This window comes from Solanum pennellii, chromosome 4 (genome assembly GCF_001406875.1).
Source record: "Solanum pennellii chromosome 4, SPENNV200".
Classification (NCBI taxonomy): domain Eukaryota; kingdom Viridiplantae; phylum Streptophyta; class Magnoliopsida; order Solanales; family Solanaceae; genus Solanum; species Solanum pennellii.
Window position 1 is genome coordinate 16,575,947 of NC_028640.1, and position 12,316 is coordinate 16,588,262.

The window sequence follows — 12,316 nt, forward strand, 5'->3', positions numbered from 1 at the left end:
CCCCCCCCGTAAGTCAGGGATGTAGGTACACACTTAGTTGTGGGAGATTATCCCCTTTTTGATGACACTCATACAAGTTCCACGACCTACAAGATGACCCGCCACACAACCTACGGTCTGTAGGTGGTAGTCGTAGGTCACCACCTGCAGTTCTATCTCTGTCTCGGTAAAGTGAGGGGTGAATTGGTAAATTCTTCCCTCGTTCTCATTAAATGGTAGACGCTTATTTTAGGTGTTTTTATGTATTTTAAGTTAGTTTAAACACCTAGACCTATAATTAGACTTCACTTTTAAAAAACCAAAACCCCTCTTTCAGATGAAGTTCTCTTAAGACTTCATAGGAGCTTGAAGACAAATTGGAGCTAGGATTGCAAATTCACATTGATTCATTCATCAATGTTCGTGGGATTTCTACTAATAAGGTATTTCATCGTTGATTCTTCTCTTATTCAAGGAGCCAATTTCAAAGGCTTTTCAAAAGATCCTCAAAAACTCTTAAACCCTATTGCAAATTCTAAGCATGGGTTCTTGCGTAAAAAGGTTTAACTTGATGATTTATGAAGTATTCAATGTTAATTAATAGTTTTGTGATAAAAATTCTATGAACCCATTTATTTCTTGAATTCCTAATTTTTGTTATAAAGTGAGTGTATTGATTATGATCTAATTATGTTGAACATAGTTAGATTGTTATGGGCTATTGGATTATATGTTGATCATTGTTGGAATTGTTCATAGTTTTCCTTATAGTATTTATATCTATATTTTGTTTTGTGGAATCATTGATATGGATCAATTGGTGGTCTAGTCTTATCGAATGGTGATTGGTAAATTCTAATGAAAAGTGAAAGTGTTGGAGATTATGAGCAATGGTGTTTGTGGCAATTGAAAGATGGTAAGTTTAACTAATTCCCTTATTTATTGTAGAATTGATATCAAATTTCTATTGATTGGTATGGTACACTTATGGTGGTGGTGCTTAATTGTTATAAATACTATATACATGGTCTTATCGGTATAATTATGTGAATTGTGGTGTTATAATGTTATGCTATATGTGAATGTATAAGGTGAAGGTGCTCATGTGATGTCAATATGATCATCCATGGGTGCTATAAGGATATGATCGAGAACACTTCTTCTCTAATTGTTGATATATGATGATGAAAAACTAAGAAAGCCTTTATAGAATGATATTGTATCTTGTGTTCGTAGACTTAGTTGTCCCTACTTGGTACTTGAATTGTATTGAATGAGTGTACTAATGGAAGTCTTGGATCAGTATACCTAAAGTAGGTACCCTTCTATGAAAGACTAATGTGAAACCTTGAATATGAAAAGAAAGTTAAGATTGTGAACCTTAAATAAGAAAAGAAGGTTAATAAAGAATCCTTAAAGTGGTAAACCTAAATTGTGCCTCCTTCTTGAGTGGAACGATAGACTTAGGGGTAGGTTAGTTGGAATGACATGAAACCATAAGAAAGTCATAAAAGCTATTCAAACGAACCTTGATTGGCAGCCCTAGTGGACCTCTTCTTGGAAATGGTATTATGAGTTGGTAAGGCTTAGTGATTGTACCTTCTCTAATACACTTATTTGAATGAACTTACTCTATGATAACTAAGGCAAAGAACCGAATGGATATTCTTTAGGGAGATATCTAGTTGAGTATGAGGCTAGAGTACAAAACAACCTTTTTATATCAATTATAGAATGTGTAAACATAGGATGTGTCCTAGTTATACCATTGTCAAGTAGAACATATTCCACGTTGTGGGGTTTTGATGACACTAGATTCCTTACCTAGCTAGTGTGGTCTATGTCGGCTAATTCCTATTCTCATCATGTGGGATGTGCACTCTAGTTATTGGATAGGTTCTACATTGTGTAGGTTGTGGAATGGGATGATATCTATACATGGCACGAGTAGGCTTTGATGATACTAAAGTGAGTTCGCTAGGTCTTCCCAAAACAATTATATGAAGTCCCCTACTTATTTACTTGTCTCTTAAATAGCTTTAATGAATAATGTTCACTTAGTAAAAGTATGTTGAATAGAAAGGTTCTTATCTAGGGTAGCTTTGAGGATCACTTAGGTGTGCTTGAAGAGGGTGTATGCGCGGTCTCTTCATGTCTTACTTAGGTTGTTGATATACCGTGGTTTCACGGTATTGTTAATACTTTTTCCTTAAGTTTAGTGTGTCCAAAAGACTTTTTGTGCTAATTTTTATATAAGTTTCTTTTTATTTTGCAGGAAATCTTTCCAAAGCTGAATGCGGAGATTTTGAGCGAAGAAATGCAGAAGACACCACCTACGGAGCTTATGACGGTCCGTCGTGCTTGTGACTGTCTGTAAGTGGCAGCGTAGTGCAGCTGCTGAAGGAAGATGGGGATGTCTGACCAAGTGTGGGGTTACGAAGCTTGTGACGGTCCGTCGTGTCTATAACGGTCCGTCTTGCAGGTTCGTCATGAAGTTCAGAGAAGTAATCCTAGTACCCATATTCCAAGAGTTGAAGTGTTTTGGAACGAAGACCCTCGACGGACCGTTGTGCCTATGACGGTCCGTCATACTTGTCGTCGAGGGTAATGAAGAAGAGCAGCAGAAGAAATTGCATAAGTATGGGACGACGGAGTCCATGACAGTCCGTCGTGTCCATGACGATCCGTCGCGAGGTTCGTCGACCCAGCCGCATTTTGGCAGATTTCCAGCAAATAGAGTCCTTGTTTAATTAGGTTTTTATTTTCTATAAATAGTTCGAAAAAACCTCGTTTTTGAGGTTAGACTCCGTATAGTTAAACTCTGGATAATTGTTAGACTCCGTATTGTTAGACACCGTATTAGAAAACATTGTATTGTTAGACTTTTGATTATCATTGATTGTTGATGATTTTTGGTGATTAATCAAGCAAATTCTCGTATTTTACTCTTTCTCATTGAAGTAAGTACATGAATTCTTATATAATATATTTGAATATTGTGATTATGACTATGGGTAACTAAACTCCATAACTAGGGTTGTGGGAACCATAGGCAAATAATGAAATAAAACCTAACTAAAATAACAATTCTAGAATAGTGTCTTGCATGAATTAATAATTCTTTCGCTTGGAAGTCTTTTTAACGAATGGCCAACGTTAGAACTCGCCTTAATGCTACTTGCCGGACCAAGGAGGTAGATAATAGGAAAAGAATTATTAACATAGATTTAGTGTATACTATCTAATAGGCTAGTATTGATTGGTACGAGGTAATAACTTAGTCAAATATCGAATACGATGCTTAATATGAGGTAAAGATAAGGTTTAGGAAAGCAACACACGTAGCCGGACAAAGGTGCGGAGTGAGATTTTCTAGATGCCGGACCAAGGATTTAGAAATACATAACTTATCACTTTGCATGCAAGACACTAGGAAAGAATTGTTATAGTTAGAATTATCAAGTTATGAACCTGTGGGGAACACATAAACCCTAGTTACTTTGATTAATTGATTAAAATCCAACATTCAAAGATGTTAAGTGTCTCTTTCAATTTAGGTAGTTATTATCATTCATTTAGAAATAGAAACCCCCCTTTTATTGTTTTTACTTTCCAAGGAAGTCATTGACCAAACAATAGTAATAATAGGTTGAAGTTAAGTCTAGACTATTTTCCTCGTGGGAACGATCCCAACCTCACTAGTTGGGTTATTTACTTGACACGACCGCTTTAATTCTTATTTGAGAAGTAAGTTTGCGCGTATCTGTTGGGTCTTAGAGTAACCTTAGGTAGAGATTCTAAAGTGATGAAAAGGCTTACTTGTTGAATATGGAATTTAGTCCTATATGGTGATGCTATTTGAATATGTCATATGTTATTGTTGACTTGTGTTATGTTTATTGAACTCTTATGATGAAGGTTTTTCATCCGAAATAGCATGAAAAACATATTATTAACTAATTGTCCCTTTTTAGCATGGTTTTCTTTCATGTTCACCATACTTTGTGCATTAATTGCACTAATTCCATATGTTTCTCTATGTCTACAAGTATAGGTGGTGGTAAGTGAGGATTCCTAGAATTTGAAGCTTGGGAAGTAGATTTCTCTCAAGATTGGTATGTCCTCAAATGATTGAGGACACGGATCTTATTCCTAGTTTTCTTTTATTAAAGACTTTGTATTCGATATAAGTTTTATATTAATGAAAGGATTGTGACCCTATGATATTGACATATGTCTAAGATGGTTTATGATGAGACTTAGTCTTCTTACGTTTTATAAAAGAGTTTCTATTGACTTTATTGTGAAAAGTATTAAATTTTGCGATACTTTTCATACATATGTAATGAATGAATGCTTACAGGCTTGTATAAAACCTCTGAGAGGTTGAGTACATCGTGTGACGTCTAGTGGGTACTCTTGGGTCGTTACATTATCGTGTAAACTACCCAAGGCAGTGTGGTAAGACAAATTTGGATCAAGGAGGATGGGTGGAGATATCGTGATAGAGAGTGGAGGGATTGTAACCCCACTTGGAAAGAATGAGAGGGAGAGAAGCACAGGTACATTCCTCCCCACAAGCGTCCAAAGCCAATGAATTCCGAGGTCGGTGGGTCTGAGGATATGTTGTCTCTTATTCTCAACCAGGTTTAGGAGACCGATAAAATTTTAAAATAAATGAAGGAAGATGTATCGACCCATACACAGAAAATTACTTCTCATTCAGTCTCTATCAAGTAGTTGGAGACCCAAATTGGCCAGATTTTGTCTCATTTAAACTTGAGACAACAAGAGGGGTTGCCTAGTGACACTATTGGCCAACCCTAAGAAGGAGGTTTGAGCGAGGACTTGCATCGTGCCACGACATTAACTAAGGTGCTTCTGGGGAGGTAACCCCAGTTTTATTTGATTTCTCTTTGACTTTGAAATAATAGTGTGTTGATTGTGCAAGTTAAAATTTGGAGTGCGTTTGAAAAGTGCAGGTTGACGAGCAACATGTCTAGTCAGTGACTCGATGAAGAGGTCGACGAGCCCGACTTGGACCACTGTTGGACTAATGGAATTTTGAAATTAGAGTCTGTAAAAGTCGACAAGCCCAAGAGCAAATTGGGGATTATCCTATCAGGTCGGCAATCACGATTTTGACCGTCGTTTGGACCCCCACATTAAGTAAAGGTCTATAAATACTCTAGGAGGTAAGTGACAACTCGGCGTGTCACCGAGTGGGTTGCGATCAAAACTTATGTAGCTAAACAGGCGAGAACTAGATGGTTTTAAAGGTCAAAAGTTCAAAATATTTCATATTCCCACACTTTTTAACTTCCCAAACTCGCACCCATACTATATTTTGGTGTTTTTATCGCATATTAGTCTGCCATTTTGTGTTTGGAGTGGATTCTTGCCTCCTAGTTTTAAAACTTATATATTCGGCATAAAGGTTGGTTTTCCGAATATCAAATTTATATTTAGCGATTTTTACTCAATTGCAATTGTTTTTATCTTTGTTTTATGTGTTGGGCCTATCTAAATCGCAATTGCATGCTTATTTGCCTTTTTTGAATTGGTAATCGTGCTTATAATGACCTATTGTTCATTTCCCAACATTTCATGCTTTAAAATTGATCAAATCTTGTTGGGTTAAATTTTTTTGTTGTTGGGTCTAGTTGGGCAAAGTCTTAGTAACCTATCTTTGTGCCAAATGGTGTATTTTTCCCGATAATGGAACGTTTGACGTCATTCCTAATTGTGAAAGTCGTCAAGTGGCCAAATTTGGCCAAATTGGGACAAGTCTGAGTAATTTAGGGGCATAGGTAGTATGGGTCTATGTCCAATTGAATGAGTGCATGCTTTGATTTTGTTTTCGGGGGCTACAGGGTTGAATTTTTGAAGTTGGGGTTGAGAGTAGGCACATCGGATCATTTGGCGGGCTAAGTCAAACTCGTTGAATCCCCCTTATCGCCTTGAATTTCATGCTAAATTAGAAATTGGGTTCTATAACTTTCTGCAAGAAGCCTGAGTTCGCCAAGTGCACTTGGCGACTCGCAGGTTGTCTTTCTTGACTCGCCCTTTATGTGCCCCCAACCCCTAAAATGCACTGTAACTTTTGGTGGGATAGCCCTTGCTTGTCGAATTCTATCGGTGATTCGCCAAAAGGCCCATCCCATCACGATATGCCATGTTTTTCTAAAAAAAATTGATTCAATCCTTTCGGTCTCACAAAAGTGATTCGGTGAGTCTTTCTGCAATATCATTTCTAAAAATGTTCTTGCAATGCTCCTAACTCTTTTTGATATTTTTGCAGATATGGCTAGAACCAACCTTGACATGTCACCCTGTAAAACAGCACAGGGCATCGTGATATATGAAGGGGAGTCAATCCTCTCAAAAAGGGGAGGACGTAGCCTTAATAAGGAGGCAAGAGGCCAATGACTTAGCTTCTGGAGCACCAGCTCGATAGTGAAAGATCTCATATTGCATTCTCTGAAACCAAATAATGAACAACCACAACAGTCCAGGAGAGCTGAGATCTCTACTAGGTCTCATCCTGACTCAGCGAGAATCCCAGCCGCCACCCCTCTACCCATGGCTTTGAAAAAGATGGAACCCCTTCATACAAAATAAAAAGAATGAAAAAGTTTTGAAATAAAGTTGTAAAAAGAAATGGGGTGTTCAAAGTGAAAAAGGAATAACGGAGTGAATTTTGAGCATGAATGAGAATGATGAAGAAGAGGAAAGAAAGTGTTGTTCGTTCCACATTTCATCACGATAGCAGGCACTGATCCAAAATGACCATATATTTACACTTAGCCTCATTACAGCCCTTGAAAATACTTTTTTGATCTTGAGTGAGCTGAAACAAGTGTTGGTTGGAAAATAAGGGCAAATTTATTGTGGAGGCATTCATGTGTTAAAATTTGTGAGTGTGAGAATTGTATGTGATTTCGAAACTATAATGTATTGAGCCATTGTGTGGAAGTATGGAATCATTCTTCATATGAGGTCATTTGAGCACCTTTGTTGATCTTGAACTCGCATTTGAAGCAAGTATTGTGAGATTGAGAATCTTTAGTAATGCTGAGTAACAACTTGAACATTTGAGTGTACAATTGATCCTTACATGAGTAAGTTGAGTCTTGTTTTGTGCAGTCATGACTGAGTCTTGTGTAGAACTCTTTGAAGCATCCTTTTCCAACTTTTGAATTTGAGTTTTACTTGAGGACAGGCAAAAATTTTATGTTGGGGGTGTTGATGAGTCCGAAATTTGGACTCATTTAGGGCTCATTTACAATGATTTAATTTCTCAATGCTAATTTTATGCAAATAACTTATGTAAAATCCTTGATTTCCAAGTATATGGATTGAGTACCAAAGCGTAGACAATAATTTGTAAAAAGGATTAAGGCGATTGGAAAGAACAAAGAAATGAAAGTTTGGTGATCGCCAAGTTTCTTTGGCGAGTCACGCAATGGACATTATCTCACATAAAGTTCCAACGTTCCCTGAAGGATAAAACTAAGTCGGCGAGAGAAAAGAGCAGTCGGTGAATCGCTGAGTAGTTCCGCGATGCAGTGTTGGATCGCCCAAAATTACAGCACTTGAGGAAGCTGAAAGCCAAGACAAAAAGGCGGAGACGTAGACCAAAGAAAGGATTGTCGAGTTTATCGGTGAGCCCGACTTATTGCGCCGAATATCCCTTCGCAACATATTATTTGTGACTATAAATACGTTTTTAAACATTTAGTTTAGTAGAAAATTTTATCCTCAACATTCATTAGAGTAATTTTAGAGTTTGAACTCTGAGTATTGAGACAAGTTGTCCTTAACTTTGAAGAATTGAAGTTTTTTACTTTTGAGAAATTGAAAGTGGGTCTTTGAGATTCTTCAACTTGGAGATTTTGTAAGTAAGAAATTAATCTTACTCGGTTGATAGAAACACAATTTGGTAATAATTTTTATCTTTTTATAATGTTTAGATAAAACCCCAATTCTTGGAGTGTGATTATGTGATCATGGGTTTATTAGTTTATGCGTATTGTTAATTGTAGTCTAAATGTTGTTAAGAAGTGATTTCAATCATTAATTGTGGTTTAATTTAAAGAATTGTAGTTGCAAATGCAGTTCTATCTTTGTGTTTATGGCTTGCTAGAAAGAGAAGTTTTAAGTCCAAGATTATTGATTGGTGGTCTGTGGATATTGAATTGTCATGCGTTCAGCTCGAGAGAGTGAGTCCTAAACCATTTCTACACATTCAGCTCAAGAGAGTGAATGAACTAAACCGTAGGTTGTTCTTATTTTGCATGCTTGTTGGTGTTTGAGAGAAATCAACTTCATTCGGGGTAAATTATTCGAAAGAAAGTTTATCGCCTCTAAAGTCTAGGTTATTTACTAAGTTACAGTTATTTTCCAAAAGTTACAATTAACCATTTGTCTATATTAGCCTAAAATCGAATCATTTCCCAAGAACTAGTCTCATTATTGTTATTTTCACGTTTTGTTTTTGTTGTTGATAATTTCAAACCAAAACCCCATGGATGGTTTGAACATGTTCACACTTTACTCTTGAATCATTAACACATACTCCCTGTGAGATTTGACCCCAATTTATTTAATTGAGTTATATACTGGCTAGCGATTTTTGACTCTTTAAATTGAATCAAGCGTTTTTGATAGCGTTATTCAATCAGTATGCGCTTGCATGTATAAAATAAGTTAGGGATTTCTAAAATGTGTCAAAATAGAGTTACTGTATTTAGAACTTAATCCTGAGTTCATTTTATAAATAAAAGACTCAAAGGTCCTTTTAAAAAAAATGACATAGCTTAGTGTTGTTTCTTCTTTTCATTGTCTATACATACCCTCATCAACATATTAACAACATATCAATATGAGGGCTTTATTGTCTTTCTATAAACAATATAAACCAATCCTCATCCTCCTCTTTATATTTCATCTCTCCCATGCAAACAGTTAAATCATAACAACAAATTTTAAACATAATTGTAAAGACATATCATTGTTGCTCTCTTCTTAAGGGCATTATCCATCCGAGTATGTACTCGTCATCGTTGCTTGCTATGATAGCATGCTATCAAATTTAAAGAAACCACAAGTTAAAATTTTGAAGATCAAATTGGATGAGAATACATCTATACCAAAGCATGTCCTCCTTTCATATTCATCTTTTGGAAAAAAAAAATACATAATTAGACATACTTCACTATCATATATAATATTATTATCTATACTTTCAAGATATTACTATATTTTCCCACTAATTAAGAGTTTCTTACCGTATATTATGGAAGATACACTTAAATACATATATTTCTACTACCAAATACACTATATTTGGGAGAAAGACAAGTGAGATTGAGAGGGAGGCGAGTGATATTCATTAGGTATATATCCTAGATACATGCAAATTACAATCGGTACACACTAGATACATGTGTATGTATATATCTGACGTGATTCACATGTATCTGGAATATCATATACATAGGAGAGTGGCGAGCTAAATGAGACAGAGGGGAGGGAGGCAAGCGAGATTTGTTATGTATCCTAGATACATGCAAATTCATTTGGATACAATATATCTAGAATAAATTAAACCTAATTTTGACCCTATTTATTCCAAGATAGTTGTATGAAGAGGCACAAAATCTAATAAGATACATATTATTGGAAATTAAAGTATATTTAAGTAATTAGCTCCTAAACTAGTGAAATTTATGTAAATTTTATTTTTTTCCATTCAAATCAGAAGAGAAGAGAGAGTGACAAAGGGGCGGTGGCGAGGCTTTATGTAACTAGGAAATCTTTTGGCTTCTAAAATGTTTCATTAACTTTACTTATACAAAATGATTCGTATAAGAGAAAATATTCTCGAATACCTTTTGATCAATGTGTCATACATACATATACAACAGAGTTGACATATTTAGTTAGAAGAAAATTGTGTTAGAAGCAAAAGAAAGAGTATAAGTACTTACGGATAGAGGTTCATTTGGTTTTGCTTCACTTGTACAATACAAACCTAAGAAAGTTTGTTCTGTATATCCAAATTTCCTTCTTCTCGACTCGTATGAATATGCGAAGGGTAGTAAACTTCTTATTTCTTCAGCTAATTTGTCTCTGTCCACAGGGAAGAAGGAATAAATCAAAGTGAAAAAAAAAAACAAGAAAAACTATGGATAAGGCCTAAAATGTCATTCAAGTGTTTAAATTACAATCCATCCACAAATCAGCCTTAAAATACCTGGCATCCACCTTTTAACTCAAATATACCATCGATTTTAATGGTTTCAAAGGAATTGAGTTAATAAATTAGCAAGTCAATAACTCACTCTAATTTATGATAAACTATCCAAAGTTTTTTTTGGGTAACAGTAACTATGTGCAAAATAACAAACATATGAAAACCATATACTCCCTTTGTTCCTAATTATTTGTCCATATTTCATTTTTAGTTGTGTCTAATTACTTGTCTATTTTAACAAATCAAAAAGAAATAATATTTTTACCTATTATATCCTCAATTAATTACTTTAAAAAATGTACAACTCTTTGAAAAAACTTAAAATTTTTAATTCATCCACTTTATAATTAATAGGGCTAAAATGATAAAGTTACTATATGAATTATTATTTTCTTAACAATGCTTCAATTTAAAGTCAACAAGTAATTGAGGAGAGAGAAAGTAGTTACTTTTCTTTCTTGTAACCTGTCAAAAACGTTAGCTCAAGCTTGATTTTGCTTGTGTATCAAATTTGTTGCTCTTTCATTTCACGGCTTTTGCTTGATGCCATCTCAAACCATACATCAAATTTCTAATTCTTAATGTGGAGATAACAATGAGTTGTTCTTTCTTCAACGTATTTATATATATTATTCTTGGGCCTCACGCAAAGAAGTCAACTTTATTTTCATGTTTCTAATTTCCTTGGGACGGAAACTTTTAGTCTTAGGGCTCCTTTGACAAAGTTAACCCAAATTATAGTTTTATTTTCAGATTACGTCAAAGGTGGAATATAATAACAATCTTCAATCAAACAATGTATAAATTTAATTTCAAATTTACTTCTAGGATATCCCACTATATCCAATAAACCAAACAACCTTATTTAAAAAAAAAAAAACAGTAATCATAACTCTACTAAATATGGATTCAACATAAAGGGAAAAATTTTTCTTACAAGGGAAAAAGACTTAATATAGTACTCATTTTGTAACATCTCAAAAAATTTGACCTAAGACCCGAACCATTCTTTGTGGTGAGTAAAAATGTTATCGAGGAATTTAAATTTTCATAGGTGTCAATATCACTAGATGTAGCACTGCGAGTTTCAAAAAGAATTTAAGAGAAATTCATTTATCCCAACAAGTTTCTAGCTTTAGAGAGAAGATTCAAGAGGAGAAAAGTTTCAAGCGTTCATCCAAGATTTCGCCAAAAAACTAGTTCTTTGAGGTATGTAAGCTTTCATAGTGATGAGTTTGTTCACGTTCACGTCAATCATGAGTTCCCTCACTAAATTTATCCATGAGATTTCGTGTATTAAGGTTCTTGATGAGTTTCCTGAGTCTTTAGCTTCACTTCTTCATAATGGAGTCTTGTTGAGTTCTTGAGGTGAGGATCTCGTGAATTAGTGTATTTCTTGAGAGACTTCGAGTAGATTTCATGTACTTGAGTTAGGTTAATGAATCTAATAAATTTGGGAAGAATTCATTCGATTTTATGTGAATTAGGATTCAAAATCGAGAAGAAAATATCATTGAAATATTCTGGGGAGGAGGTGGCAGGTGTGCGTTACAAGAAAGTATACTTATTGCTATGAAAACTAAGCTATGAAATCGGTTATTGTAGCTATTACCTAGTAATAGCCATAAGATTCATTTTCGTGTCCATCTGAAAATTTGTCAAATTTCTTAGCCATGAAGATTAAGTTTACAAAGTTAAATCCTTGTATTTTGCTATAATTGCTAACAATCATGACAATAAATATCTAAATAGATACAATTTTATTGCTACTATAAAATTATGTAGCTAATTATAACTTTTTTGCGACCCAATAAAAATAATTAAAGCAATAGAAACTCTTTAGTCATAATAAGTTATTTGAAACAAAATATTGTGGCTAAATAAATAATTTTGCTTCAAGTTATAAAAACATGTGGAAATAGTTAAATGATATAGCCATAGAGTTTTTGCTATAGTAAAATCTCGTATCTAATTACTATTTTTCACGAATTTTAATTAACAGTAGTAATAATAACTATTAGTCAGAATAACTCATTTGACGAAATATTTGTAGCTAAATAAATAATTTAGCTTTAAGTT

The 12,316-nt window shown here is 34.5% G+C and overlaps 1 long non-coding RNA gene across 2 annotated transcripts in view; it reads right to left on the reverse strand.

Annotated features, from left to right (window-relative positions):
- LOC107017420 overlaps positions 1-10,840 on the reverse strand; it is a 28,504-nt gene extending 17,664 nt beyond the window's left edge. The window contains exons 1-3 of one of the 2 annotated variants that reach the window (XR_001456495.2): positions 10,687-10,840; positions 9,972-10,113; positions 8,775-9,064 (exon numbers count right to left, since the gene is read on the reverse strand). This is a non-coding gene — a long non-coding RNA (uncharacterized LOC107017420). Of the gene's footprint in view, positions 1-8,774; positions 9,065-9,971; positions 10,114-10,686 lie in introns of those variants that run through there. The other variant, XR_001456496.2, reaches the window with a different exon arrangement.
- Positions 10,841-12,316: the final 1,476 nt, after the last annotated feature.